A 27565-nucleotide genomic window follows, 5' to 3' on the forward strand; every position below is an offset into this window, starting at 1 on the left:
TGGAAGGTTAAATTCAGGGAGCATTGTATTTGAAGAAGGAACAAGGCAACTGGCCTGGGGGTGGGGACAGTGATGGGCCTCTGGTTCCCATCACTGAGTGGCAACCAAGTAGCAGACATTTACTTTGTCATCAAAGGCTGGGCTCTGCCTTAATCCCAAAGACAAACACCTTCCTCATAGAACACCATGTCCCAGCTCACAGGTGAGGAGGGGACACATCCAATGGAGGGCTTGTGTGTCTCACCTCTCCTGGGAGTCATCAGTTGCCTTTTTTGGGGCTGGGCTGCTGGCTGGTTCCTCTAGCAAAAAAAGTAACCAGTGACTGCATGATGGGTGGATGAATAGGTGAGCGTTTATGAAGGCCACCGTGGTTCCTGTGAGCCGTGGTGGACATTCATTACATGAGCAGCTGCCTCCCTGCCTGCTGCTCAGTCTGGGTTGTCAGGCTATCCATGGCAGTAACGTGGCCTTTGCCTCATGTCTGCTTCCTCTGGAGTAGCAGGGCTCAGCCTCTCTCCTTTCTGGGTTGGGAGGGCAGTTGGTGAGGGCCTGGAAAAGCAAAGCACTGGATTTTTTTTTTCATCCACAGGCCATAAAGCAGAGAGAAATGGGGTAAGCTGTTGTTTGTGCCTTGGCTACCAGCCTATACCAGGCTTAGGGCTTCTTGTGATAGACCTTGATGTCGACAAGGTGGGTTCCCTGATGCACAGACTCACATAGACCCACCGAGATTCTTTGTGAGGTGGGACCTACATGGTACAGGCCAGAACTTCTTTATGTATCTGGGTTCTCTAGTGCCTTGTCTCCCCTCTGCTTCTTCCAGGAGCACAGAGGCAACTGGAGCAGGCCACACCTGATACCTTCCTGCTTGGTACCCAGAGCAGCACAGAAAGTCCTGGTAGTGGCCTGGGCAGGGCTGCCAGTCCAAGACAGAGGTCTCCTGTGACAGCAGTGGGCAGGTGCCTCCTCTTCTCTCTTCTGTCCTCAGGAAGCTCACATTACCTGGTGCAGAAGAGGAAATTAGGCAAGCCACCATCATAGATTTATTTTGATTGCACAGAAGACTCTTCATTTGCATATATTAGAGTAAAACAAGCAATAGCCAAATGCATTTTAAGTATATTTTTCTTAAGATAGATATCTCCTGGTTTTGGATAGAGGTTTGACATTGGTGCCTCTTGATCGATGAGGTCCTGATGATCAGAAGGAGCAGATGGGACCTTCCACATCTGATACCAGAGGGGCCTAGAAGGTTGTACTGTTTTCCACACTCTTCCCTCTCTGCCTGCCACAATGCTTGTCATTTCTACAAAACCCATCCCCTTAGATTTAAGGAACCAATGCTACTTTAAAAAATGTAAATGTTGTCTGGGAAGAGCAACAGATTAAGCCATAATTTGCATTAGTTTACATTAATTTATCAAGTTAGCACTAGTCTCCTATGAATGCTTGGAAGAAATGGAGATGGATTTTGACTAGGGGAGGGGAGGGGAGGAGAGGGGGCTGTGTGGTCCCCCAACAGCAGGGATGGCCTGAGGGCACTGACTGTCAGGTTCTGGAATGAAGTGGATGCAGAGCGAAGAGCAGGGATCCCAGAGCCAGCTCCGATGCAGGAGATGTTTCAGGGAGCAGCCTATCAATCACACACATGCAGGAAATTCTTTATGTGGTTGTCCCCTGATCTCCACATCTGTTTAATCTCCTCTGTCAAAATCAAGCCTTATCTGTCTCTGCACCAGTTCTTCTGATTCTTTTCTGCACATGAGTAGCAATGTCTTTAAGCCAAGGCCCAAGTCATTTTTATTAAATTGCAGAATGGCTGGGTTGTTTTGTTGAATGCGGTTGAAATGAAGAGTGCAACCCAGGTTTCTGTGAGTTCTACCAGATGGGGGAACAAATGGACCATTTACTTTTCATGAGCTCATGCTTCCACCTGCTAGCGCAGTGCCCCCAGCCCAGCCCAGTGTCTTAGACAGGGTGGGGGGAAGAGGAAGAGGCCACAGAGCAACTCTTGGTTACCTGGGCCACCTATCTGCTTGGGGCTGGGGGACAACCCAGCCTTTGTGACTTGGCAGTGTTCATCCTTTCTTATCCTCCTTGGTGGGCAGATCTGTCCCCTGGGAAAGCTATGGGTGCATTAAGAGTTGAGGAGCTTCCAGGGAAAAGAGACCTTGACCCCAACCCCTTCCCTTTTGATGTTCAATGTAATAAGAGCTTCTCTGACCAGCCTCCGCTGAGGTTGTTAGACCAGAAATTTAAAATGTCCTGAGGGAACTTGTGGTGAGGGTGGAGGGTTGGAGGACCTGGGCTCAACTCCCAGGACTTGGTTGCATCTTGAACTCCCTTCCACATCAGCCCCTCTTTACATCAACACTCTTCAACCCAAGCCGGGCCTGATCACCTTGCCTGTGTGTGGTGAAGAGGGGCTGAAAACCAGTGTGCATGAAATGGACACCTCTAAGATCAAGTGGATCCTCAGCTCCTGCTGGTGTTCCTGCTACGTGGTCTTAAGAATTTACCCTTTGAGTCTGTAAGATTCTTCCTGCCTCTTGCTCACTTTTTCCTTAATGTCCGAAAACCTTTCTCCATCTTGTTCAGTGACAAAACCCACCTTTCATTTTTCCAAGGAAAAAGTAAAGAAATCAGAGCAGAACTGTATCTTTCCAGCACCAAATCCATGAACCCGCTTGCTTCTGAGAGACCTGAACTCAGCCCTGCGTGGAGCCTTCCGCTCTGCCTCCCTCCTGTAGCGAGAATGAGAAATCCCTGCTTGATGGAGGGTTGACACCTCCACCTATAGAGTAGACCCCCTTCTCTCTTGCCCACCCAAGGATGCTGTGTTCTCCTTTATTCCTTCTCTCCTGTGTGATTGATTAGTTCTTTTCTCCTGGCCTACAGATATGCTGTAATTCTCACTCAATCCCACAACAGCCTGAGACAATCCTGGCCTCTGTGTAACCCGGCTCCCTGTCCCCATCACTCTCTATTCCTTACTTGTTTGAGTGTATTTGTATCTCTGTTCATTCGTTTATTTTCTGTCACTGCTTTCTCTATGAATTTAGACTCCAAGTGGCCCAAGTGCCTAAAAGAGTGTCTAGTATAGAGTAAATGCTTAATAAAATTTCCTGAATAAATAATAAATATGTGAATATAAGAAAAGTAGAAAACTGCAAAATTTTGAGTACATCCTAATCACAAGGGGATAGAGTCGAGTGAAAGGCACGATGCCGCATCACGACATTCACTACTAGTTAAAAACCATGGGCGCTGGAACCCTAGTGGGTAATAACCAGGTGTAAAGCAGTGGAAGTTGAACCAATAAGCAAGTGTAAGCGCCCCCCTGCCCCAACCCTGTAGATGTCTCCCATTTAAGGTGACTTCCAGTGAAGCTCTTCCCTATCCTCCTGTTATCCTTTCCCAGTGGGCTCTTCAAACCCAGAGGGCTCCTCAGACCCTCATGGGGTAGGGCTTCTGGCAGGTTGCCCCTATGAGTCACTAGATATTCCAAACAAACTGAAGGCCAGCAGCCCACTCAGCCTTGATGCATGCTAGAAGCTTGCAAAGGGAACAGTCCAAGGCCCCTCAAAAGAAAAGTTGTTGCACCTGTAGTGGCAACAGAGGAATATTAGGTTAGACCTTCTCCAAGTTATAGCAAGGGTGTTCTGGCTTCTTGAAGGATGTTGGCGTTTTTGTTTCCATTTTAAGTGTGTGCATTTGGCCCTTTCTCAGTACATTCTTTGGAGTCTACATAGGTTAGCAGAGAATAGGAGGACAACACATAATCCAGGTAAAGATGGTGGGAAAGTTGTAGAAGGCAGACTCTCAAGACAATGGGATGGTGCACAATGCTTCCCCCGACCCATAGGTTCGGGCAGTTTAGGCCCAGGGCAGGAGAGGACCTGAGGGAGCTACAGATTCCCCGGGAAAGAATTAGAAGAGATCTTAGTTCTTCTGGCCTCCCATTTCAACAAGCCTACAAAATGATAATGGTGAGCATAGACCCATAGTCCCTGAGCCCTGTGAAGATGGGTAGAAAGTTGGTCTCTTTATCGCTGTAACACCCACTGGCATAGTATCTCACACATTGTAGGTGCTCAATAAATATTTATCGATTTAACGAATGCAAGAAGTTATTCTAATACTGAATTCATAGACATGGAGTAGGAATACAGTCACATGTAAAAATATGCTTATTTTTTGTATAAATTAAAATGACCTTGAGCCAAAAATACACCCCTCTGGAATCTCTAGATCAGATTGGAGGGAGGGAGAAGAAGCATTCTTGTGAACATCCCAGGCCTGTTGTCCCCTGAGTTGGGGTCTGGGGCAAGAGGAGGGAGATATAAGTATTACAACTACAACAGCACGGACTCAAACTCTTTCTGGCTATAAAACTCCTTTGAAGTTCTAAGGGAAGCACGATCTGTATGCCCAGGAATAAGAACACATACACAGAAGAAATATGGGTGGGCAGTAAAAAAATATCAACTATGACCTTGTCATGAATTATAGAAACGAGAAAGTTTATATCTGTGCACATTTTTGGTCAAATATATGATAATCACTGCACTGTGCTTAGTTGCTCAGAAAGAGTCAGACATGACTCAGTAACCACTGATTTCCTTTATCTTCTCTTCTTCCTTTCCTCTACAACAATGTTCCTCAGCCCTGCCACTCTTGACATTTTGGGTCAGACAATCCTTCGTTAAGCTGCAGGAGGTTCTGTAGGCTGTTACGGCATCCCTGGCCACTACCCACTAGGTGCCTATAGCGCCCCCTAGTTGTGACACTCAAAAATGTCCTCAAACTTCCGGAGAAAAACTGCCTGCAGCTAAGAAGCTCTGCTCTATTTTTTAATATGAGGAATGTTGGTCCTAGATAACTTGCCAGCCATAAAAGGACTATACTGCCCGGAGATCCTGGGCTTGAGGGGTTACAGTGACCTTCACCGGTGTCTCCAGCAACAGTCTCTTCTCATTTGGGGCTCCAGCTGTCTCACTGGGATTCCAGCCTGAATGTGCTTGAATGGGCTCCTGCCTTTTGGTGATAGAATGCTGTTTTGATCAACTTTATTGATTTGGAGGATCAGATAGCCACCAGTTCATGATGGGCAACTCAGGCCACATGGTTTCTCGCTATTTCCTGGTTGACTGTTTAGTCTTTGCAGACGCCAAGTAACAAGCCAGGAATGGCTTCTCAGAAGAAGAGATGTCAGCAAGGAGGGCATGTCCTTGTTCTCACGTCCTGGAAGTCTGTGCTGTGATCCTCCTGTTGGGCTTCCAGAGGCCCCATAAAGCCTCCTGCTTTGCCACAGATGCTTTGAGCAAGGTTGGGTCTGGTGGCTCAAAACCCCCTAATGGGAGGATAGCTTGTCCCTTGCCACTCTGGTCTGGACCCACTCACAGCTCCTAGCCTTGCTGCTTCTTTGGTAAACGGGTCAGGGAAGCATGCCTGCTGCGATACGTTCAGTCTTCACAACCCAGAGAAGCTCAGGGTTATCACCTGTGGATAATTAGAGCGACAAAGAACTACATCCTCATCTGTTTCCCTCCTCACGGTCAAGGACAGTGCCTCCTGGGAGCTGAGACTTTCTGTAGAAGTTTCTTTGGGGAGCTGTGGAATGCTAATCACTGCCCAAAGGGAAAACTGGTAGGCAGAGCTCTGCTGGATATTTTCCCAATGCCTCATTCATGCTTCAATCAATTATTAGCGTTTGCTTTCTCCAAGTGGTTAATTAAGCGCAGATACTATATCTGTATGTTTCAGCGGCTGAGTTGTCACAGCACCTAATTTGCAGGAAAACATAGCTGGGTTCCCTTTCCAGCTTTCTGTGTGCTGTGGGTGACTCCTTGGCCACTCAGGGATGTGCTTTTCTAAGTATTAAAAGTGAACAAAAGTATAGATAAGAACCCGCTAGTCAACCTTCCTTGAAATTAGGGAATCCTTCTTTACATCTCTCAGCATCCCTGAAGATGCCTAGAGGAGCCACAAGAAATTAACTTTATAAGGAGAGAATGCATTCCACTATTGGGGGACTTCAGGTCTTAGCTCTCATTTGCCAGCTTATTCCCTCCTAGGTATTTTAGTTTCAATTAGGAAACCTTGGTCATTGTCTTAAGGTCCCAAGAGCTTACTTCCCAAAGATACATTTAACTGAAACTAAAAGATCTTCCTTTAAAAAAATAGAGCTTCTTATTAAAAACCAAAACACATAATGAAAAAAAAACAGATATCAAACAAAGCCGAATCATTGGAGCCTTGAGTAAGAAGTATCTTTTGATCCACCCTAAATTTTCCTGTTATAATTTAAACCCTTTCGGACTGTGAACATAGCTTTGGAGCTTTTGGCCATTTATTATTTTCATTTGCAGATGAGAAACACTTGGTCCAGGAAGGTTAAGCAACTCACTCAAGTGTACACAGAAAGTCTTAGGGCTAGGATTTGAATCTTGTTCTGCTGGGAGACAGAGCCTACATGTTGTGTATCATTTCACATTAGTGGGGAGCCTCTGACAGGTGAGATTCAATGAACGACTACTTTCTGAAAATCAAAGAGAGAATCTTAGTTGTTTGAGCAAGTTTTCTTCTCTGCTCTTAAATCAGAACAATATGAATCATCTGTATTTGCTAGAACAAAGAAACTCTCATTTCCAGCTTGTTCACTGAGTTTTCTCTCCATCTGACTTTCTCTTGCTTGTGACTTTTTTGTTGATGTTTGCTGAAAACTTGCTCTAAGCTCAATCTTTTCCAAGGGTTTGTCTTTAAATTTATCAGCTAGAGTTGTCATAGGAACCAGCCTTATATCTTTGTTTCAAGGCCTTGGTTTGTACTGGACACAACCAGTTTCTAGAATGGGTGGGACCCTCCCAGATCAGTATTTAGAAAGCCCGTTCAGATCACCCCTGACAAGGGCATCAAGAACCCACTCAGTATTAAGTGTCTACTCTGCTGTTCGTTGTTTAGTCGCTCAGTCATGTCCAACTCTTCTGTGATCCCATGGACCGTAGCCCGCCAGGCTCCTCTGTCCATGGGATTTCTCAGGCAAGAATATTGGAGTGGATTGTCATTTCCTTTCTCCAACGGATCTTCCTGACCCAGGGATCAAACCCACATCTGCTGCATTGGCAGGCGGATTCTTTACTGCTGAGCCACCAGGAAATCCCAAGTGTCTACTTGCTGTGCTGTGTTTAGTCACTCAGTTGTGTTTGACTCTTTACAACCCCATGGACTACAGCCCACCAGGCTCCTCTGTCCATGGGGATTCTCCAGGCAAGAATACCGAAGTCGGTTGCCATTCCCTTCTCCAAGGGATCTTCCCGACCCAGGAATTGAACCGGGGTCTCCTGCATTGTAGGGGATTCTATACCAGCTGAGCTACCAGGGAAGCCCAAGTATCTACTTACTGTGTACCAAATATTATGGTACCATGTAGATTTCACATCAGTAGAGAGTTGCAGCAAATATTTTTGGCAAGTACATGGAGGCATAAATCATGTATTGTAACTAACTTAAAAATAGAGCAAAAAGAAATTTTTAACAAGTGGTTTTGCCAGTGCATCAAATATCTCAGGCTCCAGAAGAATCCATTAGTTCTGAAGGTCTCTTCAGAGATATATGTCGATATTTACATATCTCTAGAGATATGTAGCAACTGTCTGGGAACATCAGTAGCCTGAAAGAACAATCTCATCACGCCTTGTTGAGTTTTATGAATGTCCATCCTCCTGCACAATGACTTTGAGACCTCTCCCAGGGACCTGTGCTTCTATTGTCCGTGTGCATGAATTTGATGCTTCCTTAATAATCCATACATGTATGTAAGATCATCTGTTGGGCACTTGCTTACCTAGGCACTTTTGACATGCATATACTTCATCTTCTCAGCATCCCCATGAACTGTGAAAGTGTCAGTCACTCAATCATACCTGACTCTTTGCAATCCCTTGAACTGTAGCCCACCAAGCTCCTCTGTCCATGGGATTCTCCAGGCAAGAATACTGAAGTGGGTAGCCATTCCCTTCTCCAGGGTATCTTCCTGACCCAGGGATCAAATAAGGGTCTCCTGTATTTTCCCCTTTTATCAGATGAGGAAACTGAGGCACAGAGGTTAACTAATTTGCTAAGGTCACTTGGTAGGTGGAAAGGCTGGATTCAACCCTGGATTGGCTTAGCTCTTTTCTTCTCCTTCCTTCTTTCATTCCCTAGATGATCAATGGATTCTAGGAACCCCATGGTTGCCAGCTCTAGACCCTCACACTTACTCTCTAGTCATCAACAGCTGCATTTCTCCTGGGTTGCTCTGGTGAAGTTGACTACATGGCACCATCTCTCCTGGCCCACTGGTCCACACAGGAGAAGTGGGGTTCAGGGCTGTGCTTTCTCTGGACAGAGACCCCCAGGGCTCTGCTGTGGGGGCCACTCTCCTGCGGTTGGATGTGCACTCCATTGTGACTGCAGTGAAAGCTACGAGATGTCTGCAGCCAGCTCAAGGCCAGTGACCTCAGCTCAGTGCCTGGTTCTGACTTCTCCCCAGAGAGGCAGGGTTTGTGGGGAGGGGAGTGGTTGGAGAGAGAGGAATGGATCATGTTATTTCCTGCAGAGTCTACTGCTCTTTCTTGTTTCCTGCTGTCTCAGCTGAATGACATTTGTACCAGCTGCTCCCAAAAGGAGTCACTTTGGCGAAATGTCACAGGCTTCAGCATGAATGATCCTTCTCCATCCTTCACTTCTCTCCCTGCCACCTCCCGTCCACCCTTTAAGTGCCTTTTTTATTCTGAAAGGACACCGCCTTGAAATTCAAGTGCAGGAAAAAGTAATTACATTTTCTCTTCAGGTCTGCCTCTCAAAAAGCCTCCAAATCATCTCTGGCTGAAACACAGGGATTATTCCAGAGGGAAAATGTTATTAGTCGCAGCTTTGCCTGCATCCCTCTCTGGGTTTCATCCCCACTTTTCTCCCATGCTAAGGCCAGTGATGACAGCATGGTTGATTGCTGCTGTCTGCCTCCCTTCCTTGCCACCTTGGGAGGTCTGAGGCTGTCTCCCAGTGGAGGTCAATTGTCTCATTCAATGTCACCCAAGTAGTAAGTGGTGGGCTTGCCTGGAATCCCAGCAGGGCCTCTGCAACTCCAGAGCTGTGCTCCTAATAACTCTGCTGTGTAATTGCAGTGGCTATAATTGCAGAGCCAAAAATTGGGAAACGTTATCTGACAAAAGACTTGCTTTTCCTGATTTATTGCTTTTTTTTCAAAATTTTAATGTGAAAACTCATTTGAAGTTACCAAAATGAAATCACATGTTGTTATATGTTTAATATAATTACTATCGTTATAGGAATAAATTGTGTATGATTGGAATTATTCCAGGAAATCCAGCACACAGAGCTGCTATTTGGTGGAAATTACACTTGACCAGGAATTAGGAGTCCTAGATTCTGGTTCAGGTTTAGTTTTAACTAGTTGTGTGATCTTGGTTAATTTATGTCACCTCTCTGTGCCTTGATTTTTTGGTTGGTGAAATGAGAATGTAACTGATGGATTTTATATTGTTATACTTGACTCAGGGTTGAAATTTTGAAATGGGAACTGTGAGGCCTTGGTATTTATTTGTGTGTTGTATGTATCTATACATGTTGTAAATATATGGTATTACCAAAATAAGTTCATAAAAGAGCTCTATTTAATTGGCTTAAATGAACTTAAGCACTTATACAAATACTCGGAAATATAATACTAGCTAGAATAAATTTTGGGTGGTGGTCCAATTCCTGGAAATCCCCTCCCCTTCCCCGAAATAGTTGGAATAATTCTCCCACTCATTAGCCTATGAAATCATCCAGTCTGTAAAAATAAACTACCCCATATTTCGAGGCCTCACGCTTCTGAGATGGCCCACACTCTTTCTGCCAGTGTATTTCTCTAAATAATTATACTTCTTACCTATCACTTTATCTCTCGCTGAATTCTTTCTGTGATGATGTATCAAGAGCCTGCGCTTCATTAAATCCTGACACCAGGTGTGTGATCTCAATTAAAAGACTGTGGGTTCAAGTCCCAGTCTGAAGTGCACAGCTTTAAGAAGGCTGAATCAGGTGATGTCTCAGGACCTCTCTTGCACTGGTGTTCATGACCTTGTAATTCTAGGTGCTGACTTCATTGTTTGAACAGTTAGCAATATAGAGATGAGATTCTAACTTTAGAAATGATTTGACTCCTCTTCTACTCTGGGCAAACCTTGGCAACATATGAGTCCAGTCCTTTGCCATCTGGGACCCTCTCTCATTCCCTGGGAAATCTACTTTCTTTTCTTTGCCAGACTGAACTTGGGGAACTTATTTTTCTGTTTTTTCCTGTAAATGATCTCTTGGACTTGCCTCCCTGCTTGTTCCTTGCCCTCCCTTCAGGCTAGATTCCCACCTGCTCTCTCTCTCAGCCCCTCCCCCAGTCTCCTCCTCTCAATCCCTCCTCCTGCAGCTCCCACATCTTGCCTCCACCAACGTCTCCTACTCTGTCTTTCATATTTCAATCTCTGCACTGGCTCCTTCCTTTCCACATAAAACACAGGCTTAGCTCTCCCTAAACTGAAAGGAGATAAACAGCCTCCAGCTCTGCTGTTTCTGCCACAGTTGATAAAACTCTTTCTATCCTCCTCAGGGCTCCCTCTCCTTGCTGCCCGCTAAGCCATTTACATTTCCTGCCCTTTCCACTGCTGAACTGTCTTCTTGAAGAGAACCAGAGAGAGCCGGTTCCTAAAGGCCGATAGCACTTCCCTTCACCCTCCCTGCCTTTCTGCAGCACTGTCACGCCCACCTTTCTGGAACTGTCTCATTTGGCTTCAGGTGTGACTACACTAGCCAACTCTGTCTGCTGCACTTGGGGAGGTTCTGACTTGGACTCCTAGTCTCCTTTCTCAGAGATTGCATCTAAATTTATTTAGCTTCCACTAAATCTCTTTGATAGTTTTGACACCAAATGTCCCCAGACATCTTTACTTGGGTGTTTCTTTGTCACCTTTCTCAACATATTTGGGTCTCCCTAGTGACTCAGATGATAAAGAATCTGTCTGCAGTGTAGGGGACCTGGGATCAATCCCTGGTTGGGGAAGATCCCCTGGAGAAGGGAATGGCAACCTGCTCCAGGATTCTTGCCTAGAGAACTCCATGGACAGAGGAGCCTGGCGGGCTACAGTCCATGGGGTCACAAAGAGTCCACAAGAGACTGGGCCAGACCTGCCTTTGTGTGTTTGAGTGTCTCCTGTAGAGGCACGGGTCAGCAGTGACCTGCCATGGGGACAGGGGCTCTGGCCACGGCAGACCTGGGAGGCACAGAGTGTGACATAAATCCTCTTGGAGGAGATCACCATAGAGAACTACCAAGCAGACGAGCCACAAACTGGAGAAAAATTATACCAAAGAAGTTCTCCCACTGTTGCAACAGGCTCACAACAGATTTCCCAACCTGGAGATCTGGCAAAGGGACTGAGAACCCCCAGGGAATTTGACTTGGAAGGCCAGTGGGATTCGATTACAGAACTTCCACAGGGCTGGGGAGACAGACTGTTGGAGGGTACAAACAAAACTTTGTGTGTATCAGGACCCAGGAAAAAGGCACAGTGACCCCACAAGAGACTGAGCCAGATTTGCCTGTGAGTGTTTGGGAGTCTCTGGTGAAGGCGCGGGTTGATAGTGGCCTGTCACGGGGTCAGGGGCACTGACTGCATCAGTCATGGGAGCAACTGCATGCTGGCATAAGTCCTTTTGAAGGAGGTCGCCCTTGGCGCCATTATCCCTACCATAGTTTGGCCTCAGGCCAAACTACAGAGAGGGAACACAGCCCCATGGATCAGCAGAAAATTGGATTAAAGATTTACTGAGCATGGCCCTGCCCACCAGAGCAAGACCCAGTTTTCCCCACAGCCAGTTCCTCCCATCAGGAAGTTTCTACAAGCCTCTTATCCTCATCCCTCAGAGGGCAGACAGAATGAAAACCACAATCACAGGAAACTAGCCAAACTGATCACATGGACCACAGCCTTGTCTAACTCAGTGAAACTATGAGCCATGCCATGTAGGGCCACCCAAGACGAACTGGTCATGGTGGAGAGATCTGACAGAATGCGGTCCACTGGAGAAGGGAATGGCAAACCACTTCAGCATTTTTACCTTGAGAACCCCACGAACAGTATGAACAGGCAAAAAAGATACGACACTGAAAGATGAACTCCCCAGGCTGGTAGGTGCTCAATATGCTACTGGAAAAGAGTGGAGAAATAACTCCAGAAGGAATGAAGAGGCTGAGTCAAAGTGGACACGATGCCCAGTTGTGGAATGTGTCTGGTGGTGAAAGTAAAGTCCGAAGCTGTAAAGAACAGTATTGCATAGGAACCTGGAATGTTAGGTCCATGAATCAAGGTTGCAAAGAGTTGGTCACGACTGAGTGACTAACATTTTCACTTTCAGCCAGTGAAACTTGGAAGAAAGTAGTGTCACCCAAATCTTTCAAGGTGTTTACAGTGGAATTGACCATCCTTGGTCAAAAGCATGCTTCTTATCTGGATATCCTATGGCAGTTGATTCAGTTGAGTGGGTTTGAAATCTAGTCAGTGTCTCTCCTTGCCCTTATCTCTCACAACTTCTCATTCATCAGTCACTAAAGCTGCTCTGCTTCTTGTCAGAAAGTCTCCCAAATGTGTGGCCTCTTCACACAAAGAATCCCTTTACTAGTTTTTAGTTTCCTGATTCTCTAACTCCTCCTATGTTCCTACATGCCAATCATCTTACTAAAATATCACTTGGCATATTTCGCTGTCTTCTGGTTCCTGCATTCCCAATCCCTAAACAAGCTTTCCAAGCTTCCCAGAATAACATTTAAAACTCTCAGGTTGATGTTCAAAGGCATTCAAACTTTGACCATAGTTTATTCCCCTCTATGACAAACATAGACAGCATATTAAAAAGCAGAGACATCACTTTGCCAACAAAGGTCCACATATTCAAAGCTATGGTTTTTCCAGTAGTCATCAAAGCTATGGTTTTTCCAGTAGTCATGTATGGATGCAAAGAAGGCAATGGCAACCCATTCCAGTACTCTTGCCTGGAAAATCCCATGGACGGAAGAATCTGGTAGGCTGCAGTCCATGGGGTCGCTAAGAGTTGGACACGACTGAGCGACTTCACTTTCACTTTTCCTTTCATGCACTGGAGATGGAAATGGCAACCCACTCCAGTGTTCCTGCCTGGAGGATCCCAGGGACAGCGGAGCCTGGTGGGCTGCCGTCTATGGGGTCGCACACAGTCGGACACGACTGAAGCGACTTAGCAGCAGCAGCAGCAGCATGTATGGATGTGATAGTTGGACCATAAACAAGGCTAAGCACTGAAGAATTGATGCTTTTTGAGTTGCTGGGTTGCAGAAGACTCCTTTGGAGTGCAAGGAGGTCAAACCAGTCAATCCCAAAGGAAATCAACCCTAAATATTCATTGGAGGGACTGATGCTGAAGCTCCAAGACTTTGGCCACCTGATGCAAAGAGCCAATTCATTGGAAAAGACCCTGATGCTGGGAAAGACAGGGCAGGAGAGAAGGGGGCGACAGAGAATGAGATGGTTGGTTAGCATCACCAACTCAATGGACATGAATTTGAGCAAACTCCAGGAAAGAGTGATAGGCAGGGAAGCCTGGAGTGCTTCCTGGGGTCACAAAGAGTTGGACATGACTTAGCGACTGAACAGCCTCTCCTGTGTGTCCTCCTCTACTTAGATGAAGTGTGTATTCTTTGCCTCTCTGTGTATCCAGAGCTTGCTCCTCCTCAATCCCATGTGTTTGGGCCTCCACAAGACAGTTTCCTCATCTGCAAAATGGTAATAATACCTCCTCTGATTTCCTCAGGGTGTTATGAGGATAAAATTCAATTATCAATAAATATTTATTAGAGAGGTAAATGTTTTCTAAATTTTATGTGCCAGGTTCTGGCAGTTTATGAAGATAAGTTCTGTTTCCTCCTTTGAGTTGCTCACATAATTGGGGAAATGTATACATAAAACACCCACAATATCAGTAGTGTGGATGGAGCAAGGGCTGGCTGGGTGGCGTGTCCTGTGGGCCCAGCCTGGCCCTGTCCCTGGTCCTGACACCTGCTAAGGGACCTTCTACATCACCCTTCGTGATGACTCCCTGTCCTCCTCCATCCCTGCAGGGCCCAGCTCTCCCTAATGTAAAAATGAATGATAATGGATGCTAATTTAATGTGTTGCTTCTTCCAGGTGACATATTTACATTTTAATAGACAATGCAAAGGAGGATTTTTTAAGCCCTGTGGCAGGTGGGTGGGGACATATTTTGAGTCAGGGAGGATTTGGGAGGCCTCCAATCACACTGTGTAGGCACCAGCACCGACTGATTCTTCTCATGGGGCTGGCTCCACTCTGGAGTCCAGAGATGAGGACCCCTCCCCAGGCTGTGTCATCTCCACACGCTCTCTTATTATCTGGAGGGTCGGAGTCTCGGTTCAATGACAGATGAGACATCTGTTCCATGATGGGCTATTACCAACAATTCATTACTGCAAAATGGACTTACCCTCATTAGCCCAGGAGCTCTGAGTTTAATGTGGCATTCTGCAATCACATAGATTCTGCCGCACACATTGAAGGCATGCATCACATTTTATAGAGCCAGGAAACCTGAACTTCAGAAAACAATAGAGATTTAGCATGCCTCTTGAATTAGTTGACATATTTACTCTTCATGAATATGCCTATTTTGTAGACACACACTGTAGCTTACAGCCTCATTATTAGAAATTAATTCACCCCACTGCTCTGCCCAAGGACGTGGTTCTCCTTGGGGAACAGTTTTGCCCTTATCATCCTGGTGCTTGCTGTAGGTGAATAGGTTTCTGAAGTTCTGGCCTGGGAATATTTCCCTTGGGCAGTTGTGGGGAAGGAGTTGAATCTTTGTCTCTGCCGGCCCTTCACCTCAGTGAAATTTGCACATTCTTCATTGGCCATTTCGGGAAGGTTTCTTGTTCCTTTGTAATGCCTCCCAGCAAAACCAGGGTCATATAGCCACACTTTGGCAGGGTGGGGAGTGAATTATCCAGAACCAGTAATCAGTTCAAATAATGTGTGACAGACACGGTGTCAGTTTCCTAAACTTGGATTTTATAGGCACTGCTGTTGATGCGTGAACTCCCTGCCTGGGCTCAGCTTATCCTCAGAAATTACACAGCCACTTGTCACACTCCCGCAGAATGGTAGCTCTTCTTTCAGGCTCCTTTTCTTCAATAACTCAGGATCTCTAAGGTACCTTCTAGATAGAAATTTCTCTGTTACCAAATTACCAATCATAAATTGGAAACTCTTTAAAACCCAGTTCCAGACGTCCTGCCTCATTCGGGGTGGTGATGGTGGACAAGGAGGATACTATTTTGGGGCTAAAGCATGGTCAATTACCTTATTTTTTCCCTTAGAAGTTAAACTTGGTTCCTCATTTTTCTCACTCATGTCTCACGAATGTACAATAGCCTGTCCCCCAGACTCAAAAGTACTTATTCACTTAACCATCCATTCCTTTCACCAATATTTATTGAATGTTCATTATGTGCAAAGCATTGTTAGGTGCTATGATTGTGCTGGGAATGGGTCCCCAAGAGATTGCTTGACCCCAGCACAGGGGTACATGTGCTGTGCTCACTCGTGTCCAACTCTTTGCAACCCCATGGACTATAGCCCACCAGGCTCCTCTGTCCATGGAATTTTCTGGGCAAGAATACTGGAGTGGGTTACCATTTCCCACTTAGGGGATCTTCCTGACCCAGGGATCAAACTGGAGTCTCTCGTGTCTCCTGCATTGGCAGGTGGATTCTTTACCACTAAGCCACCTGGGAAGCCCCCGAGCACAGATAAAGTGCAATTAAATTTATTAAGAAGTTGTTGAATATTTGCAGTGGATCAAGCCTTGGGATGACAGGAAATCCAGACTCTCCCTGAAAGGTGCACACTACATTCCTGGAGATCATAAGACACATGTTTTCCGATATGATGTTCCTTCACCCACACAACCCGCTTTTTCCCTGCTCAGATCAGATGATTGGGAGTTCCAGTCCTATCATAGCTGCCAAAACTATTGACTTGGAAAAAAAAATAAAAGCACAACCCAAAAGTTGAGGGTTTTGTTTCATTCGGTGGACATACTGAGGACTTACACCTGGGATACAGCATCTCTGATAACTCTGAGAGACTGCTCCGAAGAGGGAAGGATGGGTGTGGGGAGCCAGGATATGTAGAAATTTTTGCAACTAAGACCAGGTAGTCAGAACATCAGGGATTACTGTTAATTAAAGAAAACCAGAAATCTCAAGGAATTTAGTGCTTTTCGATGTATGAGAAGATGCAAGGGTCAGGGCCCACTGAAATTGTTCCTTTGATCAAAGTGCACCTCAGCTGTCTGGGGCCAGTATCCTGTGTTTCCTCATCCTGAGTTTCCTCAGCGTGCACTGCTTGGGGTGTGGCTGTAATGTCTGATGATTTGACTTCCACCAGGAGATGACATTGTCGTTAGGAATCTCCTCTTAGATCCTTAAATAATTTCCCATATGTGTTGTTGATCAATCCCTAAGTCATGTCTAACTCTTTGCAACCCCATGAACTATAGCACGCCAGGCCCATATGAATTGTTTGGAAATACAGGGAGAATGTCTTTATGTTCCAGGAGTACCTTTTTATTTACTGCCTTAAGCTTATTCCCCCCACCCCACCAACTACTATTCATTTCTCTATTATCATACTTGTGGCAATAGACAATCAAGGGTCCTGTCTAATTTTCATTTACTCAGAAGAGATTGTGTGACTTGAAAGTGAAGTGAAAGTATTAATTACTCAGTTGTGTCTGACTCTTTACAACCCCATGGACTATAGCCTGCCAGGCTTCTCTGTCCATGGAATTCTGGACTTTGAATACTAGAGTGGGTAGTCATTCCCTTCTTCAGGGGATCTTCCCAACCCAGGGATCAAACCCGGGTCTCCTGCATTACAGGCAGATTCTTTACCACCTGAGCCACCAAAGAAGCCCTGTGTGACTTGGGGCAAGTTTTTATCCATTCATCAGTTGATAGACATTTGAATTGTTTCTACTTTTTGAATATTATGAATAATGCTGCTATGAACATTCATGTAGAAGGTTTTGTGTGGACATATGTTTTTATTTTCCTTGGAGTGGGATTGCTGGGTCACATGCTAAATCTATATTTATCTTACTGTGGAACTGCCAGACTGCTTTCCAAAGGAATTGTACCATTTCATATTTCCACCAGCAATGTTGAAGGGTTCTATTTTTTCCACATCCTTACATACTCTTATATTTATCTGTTTGATCATAGCCACCCTAGTGGGTTTGAAGTGGCATCTCATCTCGTCTCATCTCATCTTTGCATTTCTTTTATGACAAACGACATTGAACATCTTTTCATGTGCCATTTCTTTGGCCATTTTTATATCTTCTTTGGAAAAAGATCTTTGGCCTATTTTTAAATTGAGTTGCCTTTGAAACTATTGAGCTGTAATGAGTTTATATACTCTAGATACAAGTCCATTATCAGATACATATGTTCTCCCACTCTGTAGGTTAGAAAAGTTTTAAAACTTTTCTGAGCCACACTTTCCTCATTTGTAAACTTGAGATAATAATGATTGTTTTTGTTGTTCAGTAGCTAAGTCATTGGAGAAGGCAATGGCACCCCACTCCAGTACTCTTGCCTGGAAAATCCCATGGACGGAGGAGCCTGGTAGGCTGCAGTCCCTGGGGTCGCTAAGAGTTGGACACGACTGAGCGACTTCACTTCCACTTTTCCCTTTCATGCACTGGAGAAGGAAATGGCAACCCACTCCAGTATTCTTGCCTGGAGAATACCACGGACGGTGGAGCCTGGTGGGCTGCCGTCTATGGGGTCGCACAGAGTCGGACACGACTGAAGTGATTTAGCAGCAGCAGCAGCAGCTAAGTCATGTCTGACTTTTTGCAACCCCATGGACTGCAGCACCCCAGGCTCCTCTGTCTTCCATTATCTCCTGGAGTTTGCTCAAATTCATGTCCATTGAGTTGGTGATGCTATCCAACTATCTCATCCTCTGCCGCCCCCTTCTCCTTTTGCCTTTAATCTTTCCCAGCATGAGGGTCATTTTCAATGAGTCAGCTCTTTGTATCAGATGGCCTAAGTATTAACTTGAGCTAATAATGGTATCTAGCCCTTAAATTAGGATTAAATGAAATAATAGATGAAAAGCACTTAACACAGGGTCTGAAACACAGCAAACCCTAGTACATGTTAGCTATTTTATTGTATTTTTTAATTTCTTCAGATAAAGAGCTTTAGTTACATAATTCTACTTTATCTTGGAGGCCCCTGGCATATGAAATGAACCTTAGTTTCAGGCAGAAGTCTTCCAGTAAAGAACAGCATAATAACAAGCATCAGGGTCATAGTGGCTGCCCTCTCCTGAGGGTTTCCTGCTTACCAGCCCTGCGTCTAGTGCTCCTAAGCTGGGAGGGGGAGAGCTTTAGTAACAACAGCAGCCACTGACCCTGGCCCGATTCCTCTGGCTGATGCGTGGACTACAGCTGGGTCAGCTGAGAGTCCAGGACCACAAGGCAATGGATGTTAGGTAGCCCCTGTGGGATCAAGACTTAGCATGAAGAAGTCAGAGGCCAGAGCCTGGGGCTGGTCCGGCATGTTCTAAAATAGAACCTAGGAAAGCGGTTCACTTGAAAGTTGTCATCATCTGTTAATAGTGGGAACTTGAAGGAAGGGAAAAACATGTTCCTGATGACAATTTTGCCATCACCGTTAGCTGACAAGCCATGGCTCAAACTGTGCCAGATACTTGCCAGGAGATTGGACCAGACAGAGGAAAAATTACCCCATTGCCATGAGTATGATATTTGGAAAACAAATGCATATGTGGTTGCAGAGTTGGTGAATGTTGGATTTTTTTTTTTTTTTTTTTTACAAGATGGTGTTAAACCAAAGCTGGGCAAAACAGCAAACTTCCTGGCATGGTCCTCAGATTCCCTGAATCCATTAACTACTGATGTTGAAGTTCCTTACAAACTGTACAAAATGTGAATGTCCCATATCTTCGTCAGTCTTTCCTGTCCTCTTCTAGGTCTCTACTGGCATTAAATATTTAGTTCTCACCCTGGGCAATGTGCTGAGTGAGATGGAAGGATTAAACATGATCTTTGCCCTTAAAAGCATCATAGCTTAGGAACCCTAGAAAGCAGAGCCTGAGGCAAAAGCCTGCTAACATTTTATTTCGGGGTTAAAAAACCAAGGAAGTGGGAGTGAAGAAGAAAGGGAGAGCCAGGCAGGGAAGGAAGAAGATGAAACACAAGGGTATGTTACCAGGCTGGCCATGGCTTTATACAAAGCACCGATATCTGCTCAGTCTCTGACACCATCTTCAGAGAGACCATTGGAGCTGCTAAATCTCAGGTCAGTTTGTGGAAGGGAAGATGGGCGTGGAGAAAGGGTGCTTTTCAGCTTTTATTCCTTTTCACCAGACTTTGCCCTGAGCAATTAACTAGTTTGCAGGACACGGTCCTTCCAGGGCCAGCATGGAAGCCAGGTCACACCACCCAGTATGGGAAGGGGATCGTCTGGGAAAGGCAGCTGGGCCCGGTGGGTACATCCACACACAGTCAACAGCTGGCATGGGCAAGTGTCCTGAGACACGTGGGGCTGATCAGATCTGAGGGGCATCTGGGAGATGGATACACGATTCAGACCAACACCACTCAGCCCTCAGTGCTCTCCCAGCCCCCACACTAGGGTATGAATCTCTAATTCTGGGAGAACAAGATACCCTCACTTTTTCCCTAAGGGGAAAATACAAATTCAATCAGCCACCAATCCCGCATTGAGGCTGAAACCAGCCACTTTCTGTGAAAAGAGAATAAACCAAAGAATCTGCAGTTCCTGCCACTACTGCCACTGGTTTGAAGACATAATTAATATTTGCCCCCCTTCCCCCTGCCATTGTTCATTCTAGATTTCTCTCACCTTCAGCTAAAAGTTCTAGGTTGCCTCCCTGGTGGGATCCCTCGTAGGCTTCTCTACTTGCAGGTGTGTGTGAATTAAAATGCGTGTTAGAATGCAGCATCTGACTCACAGGTCTGGGGAGACCCCTGGGATCCTGCAGGTCCAGCGAGTTCTCAGGTCCCACAGCTGCTGGTTCGTGGGCAAGCTGAGCAACAAAGACCACATTTATCCCTTAATTGCCCTTAGTTGCCTTGCCTTTAATACCTTGAGGTTCCTGCAGTTACTCTTTTATAGTTTTCATTGCACCTAGAAAAGCCCCATGAATGCCCTGGGTTCTAGAAGTTAATCCTCTCTGCACCCATTGTGTAGCAACAACTTAGCTCTTTCTGGGGGAGCAGGGTTATTAATCGCGCTAGTATAGTAACTCCTGCCTCTGTCCATCTGTCCACTGGCATGTGCCAAGTCGCTTCAGTCCTGTATGACTCTTTGTGACCCTATGGACTGTAGCCCTCCAGGCTCCTCTATCCATGAGGTTCTCCAGGCAAGAATACTGGAGTGGATTGCCATTTTCTACTCCAGGGGATCTTCCTGACTCAGGGATTGAACCTGCATCTCCTGTGTCTCCTGCATTGGCAGGCAGGTTCTTCACCACTCGTGCCACCTGGAAAACCTGCTGGCATGGGGAAAATCAAAGCACTAAGTTATAGTCTCAGCTTCAAGGCCAGTGGCACTCTGCATGGCAGAAGAGTCCTCCCTGACAAGCAGCACTCTTACCTGGCAGAGTCTAGTTTGCAGACAGAGCATAGATTCTGCAAGTTGGGGAGAGAGGTGTGGGGAGAAGGCAAGTCCTCTGTCCACTCCTTTGTTCCCAGACTCTACACCACGGCTGCTGGGGACATGACACCACATAGGATGCTGGTCCAGTGTGTATCCCACCTTCCAGATGACAGTGCCCCAGCCCTTGGGAGTACTGTCATTGAGCTGGTACATTTGCTCATTCTGCCGTGTCTTTTAGGCTGCTCCTTCTGAATGGCAGGGAACATGTTAAGACCAGCGAAGCCCAAGTCATGCTTCCATTGTGTGTCTCCTTTGCTGAGCAAAGTGGCCCCAGGAGCCAGAAGCTGGTGAAGTCCATGCAGTGCTGATCACTGTGGTGACACTGGACGTGGGACAGCGGTAAAGGGCCTGAGACAGGCGAGGCAGAGAGGATCTGGGAAGATGCACAAGAAGCGTCTTGATGGAGAGAGGTTACACTCTGGTCCAGAAAACAAGATACAAACACCTTAAAGATGAGGCAGAAGAAACAGTGAACACCATGAGGTTTGGATGTGGTCAAGTGGAGCTGACGACCATGGCCTGGGGTGGTCAGGGGGTTTTCAGGAAGGAATATGATGGGACCTGCTCTCAGGTCACACACACGTGAGACTGGTGGAGAGGAAGGGGGAGCTACCCCAGGTGGCCAGGACCGGTGTAAACAAGGACCCAGAGGCAGGAGTTTATTCAGGGACCAGATCACAGCTTGGAGCTGGCATGTGTGTGGTGTGTGGTGGGGAAGTAATCATTATAATTTTAGTAGTAATAGGTAACCTTTATTGAGTGCTTGCTGGATGCGAGGCACCCTTCTTACATGTATTACCTTAATTCTTACAACCACGGACTTTAGACCCAGGTGGCCTGACTCTAGAGTTCACACATGTAATTCCTACTCTACATGGCTTCTCAAAAACCATTAAGGAGAAAGATTTGGAAACCATATTGGAAATTAGGTGGTAGTAAATTCTTAAGCCTCCGTGGGTGGGAAGTCAGGTGGGTCCGTGTTGTTGGGGTAGAGAGGACGTGGTTCATTGGGTCATATGTGGTCTACCTGGCTGTCTTCCCCAGAGAGAAGGCATATTCTCCAGGCCTCAGGTATCAGCAGACATGCAACTCTGCACATCGGTAGGTGGTTTGTGTGTTTATGTTTTCTCTTTTCCCCCTACAGTGTATTTACACTCAAGATTGAGATAAACATCCATTTGCTTTAATACACGTGAAAATACCTTAGCAACTTCCTGCAGCTCTGGCCTGTTGCTAAGCAGTGACCCTAGTGTTACCATGGCAACATCACCTGAAACTCTGGAGTGCTGCTGGTTATCAGCCTGCTGTTCCTGACACGACTTTGGGAGACAGGGTTAGGAGGGCCTCGGGAGCACATTCAGTCTTTAGGCTCAACCTTGGCCTGTTTCTGCCTGAGGGAAACTGCCTGGGGAGAGGAGCTCTCTGATGCCCAGCTGACAAGGCCTGTGGTCACCTTGCTGCTCTCTCCCCATCCGTGGGGAGTCCTGTGGAGCGGGCTGGAGTTCAGAATGCCCGAGAAGGTGGAGGGAGCTATTTCTCCACTCTGCTACTGAGAAAGGCCCTTTTCAGTACCTCTGTCCAGAACGGAGGAGCTCTGCATACCCTAGGGAGTGGCAAGTCAAGCAGGGGTACCCGTTGGGGTCCAAGGCTGAGGGGGCAAGGGCAAGGCTGAGGGAATTTTTATAAAAACTGGATTGCAGGCCTAAAGAATGTCCTTCAGGTTCTCCTAAACCTCTCCTCTTCAAGCTTCCACTTGACATTCCATCGCCCTTAATCTGGGTTCCTTTCTCAGCTCAGGTGCTTTGAACTGGTCTAGACCAGGGCTACATCAGCACCGCCTGTTAGACTTGCATCTTTGTGGGCCTTATCTTAGACCTATCAATCAGAGATGTTTGGGGCAGAGCCTAGCATCTGTGTTTTAACAAGTCCTCCAGGAGGGTGTGATGCACCCAAGCTCTCAAGTTTGAGTGCTACTAGTTCAGATCATGTGAGTAGTTTGCAACCCTCGCTTTGGTTTAGGTGTTGCTCTCCTATCTTCCGTGACTCTTTGCTCTGCAGCCTCAGGCCAGCTCTGCCCCATTCTCATGTTGTGTCCCAGTTCAGAGAGTTCCCACCATCGGTCGGAGCCTTGAGGACCCATTTTCCTGGAAGGAAAGTTTGGATTACTCTCTTTACTTGGGGGAGGATCATAGTGATGGGCAATTCAGGTGGGTGACTACAGGTAGTTGGCATTGGGGAAGCAGGTCTCAGTGGCAGAACTGGGGTTCAGGGGTAGGACACCAGCTCTGAGAGATCTAACAAAGGCAAGGGCAGGCCAGCAACCCTGATCCTAAACATAAGAGTCAGAGGCTCTTGCACAGGGTGTTAGAACTGGGCTGCTGACGGGAGGCTAAGTCACTTCAGTTGTGTTTGACTCTTTGTGACCTCATGGACTGTAGCCCACCAGGCTCTTCTGTCCATGGGATTCTCCAGGCAAGAATACTGGAGTGGGTTTCCATACCCTCCTCCAGGGGAGTCTTCCCCCACCCAGGAATCAAACGCACATTGCTTGTGTCTCCTGCATTGGCAGGCGTGTTCTTTACGACTAGCGCCATCTGCGGAGCCAAATCTCCATGGGTCTGTTACATTTCTGTACCTCTTGCAGGCAGAGCACTGGACTATCTTTTCAAGGTTGTTTGTATAGTGAACAGCTTGGAAGACAGAAACTGTGTCTCTTGTTGGAGCAAAGGGCATGTATGCTTATTGCCCATTATAAAAACTGGCTTTCCTAAACTCAGGCTTCCTATCCTATAATACAATCTACTTTGTGTGTAGATACTATCTTGCCTTCTTTGTGCCCTGTGGATAATGGGGCTCAGAAAACTGATGCAAAAATGATACACTGCTATTGCTATAAGTAATCAACTCTCCTTTGTCTTTGACCCAGGAATATTATGTCTTCTGTCAGCATACGTGAACATGCAGCAGGCTAACTTCTCACCTTGCAAGTATTGTAAAATCCCAGGCTCTTCACGGTTCTTGGCAGGCACAGATAGGTCTGAGCCTTGAGAAGTAAAGAGCTTGGATAGTGTCTGTCTGGGCCAGCAACAAAGATGACTGAGCTTAGATTGAGGGACCTGGGCTCAGTCAAGGATAGTCCTATAGGCTGGGCAGAGCTGAGCCTAAAGTGTGGGAGTTAACGGACTCCATTTAAAGAGAAAAGAGGGAAGAAGAGACTAGAAATCAAGACACCCATATATGTACCAGGTAATTAGCTCTAAAAGAGACATCTTGGACCTAACATTGCCTGTACATTTGAATCATCTGAAGAGCTTTCAAAAAAAAAAAATACCAGTGCCTGGGCTCCATCCCCCAAATTCTGATCTCATTCGCAGTAGAATGGGTTGGTTACTAGTTCATGAGGTTATCCTAATGAGCCAATTTTGAAAACCACTGGTCTATCCCAACTGCTTCCTATAATGAAAAAGGCTCAGAGCACTGAAGTGACTCTATTGAAAGTCTACTCACTTCACAGTTCACTAGGCTGAATCCCTAGATCCCCAGGCTTAGTGCCTGGCTCAAGCCCTCAGACCCAGGGAAGTTGTTATATGAGGCTCAAGACCTAGATTCAGTTTTGGCCAGAGTCTCACCTGAAGCTTGCTAGCAGAGGCTTTCTTTCCAGAATGCACCAACCTGGGGACTCAGAGGGCGGGCCTCCGCTTTATCTTGTCCAGTATGAGTCTGGGTTGCTAAGCAACCAGACCTTCTTAGGCAGCCTGCTGTTCCGTGGTGGTGCTTTGCATGCTAAGTTTCCGGAGTTGGCTTCTGGAGACCCTCAAGAGTTTTAAGTCAAGAAGAGAGTTTTGTGTGTGAGTGTGTGGGTCCCTTCTTCTTTACTTCCCTGTTCCACATCAAAGATTCAAAGGTTCTTGTGCCTCACTGGATTTGGAGTTAAGAGAGCCAGGACTTTGTTTCTTCTTTCTGGCTTATCTTGAAGGAGCCGGGTGGGGAGTGGGGGTGGTGGGGTGGGGTGACCTGTGGGGAGGTAGGTTACAGCCTAAAGGTCTCTTAAATTTTTTAAAATTTGGAAATAATTTCAAACTTGCAGAAATGTTACAAGAATAAAAAACAGTACCAAATATACTAAGATTCCTCTACTTTTAACACTTATCTGTTTTATTATTTGTCACCTCTTGCTGTATGTGTGTATGTATGTGTATGTATAATATTTTTTCTTAACCACATGATAATTAGCTGGATACATTGTGACCTGTTACCCTGAAATATTTCAGTGTGTTTCTTCCCCCAAATAGGAGCATTTACTTTCTCTTTCTCCTATAAATCCACAGGAAACTTACCAACTTCAGTAATTTAATATTAACACAATACCTTTATCTAATTCATTGACTGTCTTCCAGTTTTGTCACTTAACCCAATAATGACCTTCAGGACATTTTTTTCCCCTCTAGTGCAGGCAAGATCAAATCTAGCATAATGTATTACATTTTATTGTCTTATTTCTTTAGTCTCCCTTAATCTGGGACATTTCCACAGCCTTTCTTTTTCTTTTGTAACAGTGACATTTTTGAATACAGAACCATCCCCACACCTTTTTGTTAAAGGATGTTTCTCATGTTGGATTTATTTTATACTTTCTAATCATCAGATTTGGGCTATGCATTCCAGGCCAGAGCAGTCTTCAGTGGTGCTGTATCCTTCTCAGCGTGTCACATCTGCAGTCATACAGTGTCAGTCAAGCACTTCTTAATTTCCATCAACTGCTCAAAGTGTTGTTTGGTTTTGCTATTGTATAGTTACTATTTTATCATTTGCAACTAATAAAAATTTGTGGGAAAACATTTTAAGTCCATGCAAGCATCAGAATTTCCCCCTAGTTTTAGCCTCCTACTGATGATTCTTGCCTGAACTGATCCTTACTCGGATGGTTTCAAAATGATGGTTTCCCATCTCTAGCACTCTGAGGACACTTTTTAGAAGATGGTAAAAGGAATTCCCTGGCCAGATTCACTTCTGAGCTTTGAAGGCAATACAAGTCTGCTGAAAAGTCTCCCTGTTACCACCAGAAGCACCTGCATTCAGTGCCTGCCCCTAAGTTTCTCTCCCCTCCAAGTGCTTGGTACCTTTTTGATTTAGGTTCTCAGTCTCTAGGTTGACCTCCCTAATCAGTGGCACAGTGTTTCTGCATTTGAGGGACAGTTCATCCTTGTATTTATTCATTCAGATAATTAGCAAGGATTTCAGTGTCTCTAATTATCATGCATTGTACTAGGTGCTGGGGGAAAGTAGGAAGTAAGACAGGCACCGAGCCTACCATCAAGAGGCTTAAAATTGAGTGGGGAAGACCAACATTGCAGAGATGATTCAGTATACTGAATTTTACAAAATGGACAATCATGGAGTACCTTATGAGCATGCATCAGCAGAAGCTAGCCTCATCTGGGAGCAGGGAAATGCTTCCCGAGGAAATAAAATTAAAGATGAGCGCAGATAATCTCAACAGACAGTGGGTGAGTTGGAGAAGAAGCTGTAAACTCTTAGAACTGAGTGTGCAGGGGTGTTCTCTTGTCTATGTGGCTGGGTGTTTGAGAGGTGTGTGTGTGACTCATAATGAGACCCCAAAATGGGTGGGATTCAAATTTTGGAAAGCCTTTTGAGCCTTGAAACAATTTTGGTTTTTATCCTAAGCACCAAGGGAAGTCTCCCAAGGATTTTAAACAGAAGAGTGATAAAAATTTAATTGAAAATTGAAAGGATCACTCTGACTGCCATGTGGGGAGTGGATCAGAGTGAATGGGGTAAGAAAGCCAGAGTAGAAATAGGAAGATCAGTTATGAGGCTGGAGGGGAGTCCAGCAGGAAAATGACGGTGGCCTGACTAGCATGGCAGCAGAAAGGACGGAGACAAGGCCTTTGCTTTTTGTGATTTCCCATGTCTCAATAGGGATCCTGGATGCTGCATGAAGCTTAAATTCCTAAGGACCTAGCTGTTCTGTTTAGAGATGACAAGGCTCATTAGAGAAACCAACCAAGATCTTGGTCCAGCTGGGAAACACATAAAGATTTCCTAAGCAAGAAGTTTACTGATATTTACTAAAAGTAGCTGAACATGGACCAAGATCTCACTTCTAGTTAATGAAATAGGTTTACTGGCAATTTTGCATTTGTTCTTTCTATTTTTACAAAAGGAGATGATCCCATTGCTAAGTATTCCACAACTTAATTTGATTTGCGTAACCATTTGCACTCAGAAATGTTATGGACATGGCCATTCTGGCTCACAGACAGTACAGAGTTATAGTGGAATCTTCTTCCCCAACCCAGCATTCTTTGATTTGACTGCAGTTTTTATGGCATATGATACTTCCCCATTAACTTTTATTAGATCCATAATTTTTTTTATTAACATTGAGTAATAACTGTTTTCAATAGCATCACTCTTCCGAGGAGTCCTCAATTTGTAGTCCATGATAACAGTTGCTAAATTGAAGTTTCTTCTGCCAGCATTTCACCGACAGTAAATCCAACCATTCAACCTCATCTTGCTTAAAAAGCCATGAAATTCCTGGACATTATCAGAAAAATGACCACAGTCAAAGTGCTCTAAATGGAGATGGAAATTGGGCTCTGGCCTATTTGAAGAAAGATGTTTCATAGTTATAGACTGGGAGTGGGAACATTTAACCCCAAGTGAAAACCC

General features: G+C 45.6%; 1 long non-coding RNA gene across 1 annotated transcript; it reads right to left on the bottom strand.

The window, feature by feature from the left end:
- On the bottom strand, positions 1-24591 carry LOC145526830 (uncharacterized). Its single transcript, XR_014069219.1, has 3 exons — positions 24499-24591; positions 14575-14678; positions 1-1002 (listed from the first exon to the last, which is right to left on the bottom strand). It is a non-coding gene; the product is annotated as an uncharacterized LOC145526830 (long non-coding RNA).
- Between the last annotated feature and the right edge of the window lie 2974 nt (positions 24592-27565).

The sequence above is a fragment of the Giraffa tippelskirchi genome, chromosome 11, assembly GCF_054371585.1.
Source record: "Giraffa tippelskirchi isolate mGirTip1 chromosome 11, T2T-mGirTip1v1.2.pri, whole genome shotgun sequence".
In the NCBI taxonomy this organism is placed as follows: Eukaryota; Metazoa; Chordata; class Mammalia; order Artiodactyla; family Giraffidae; genus Giraffa; species Giraffa tippelskirchi.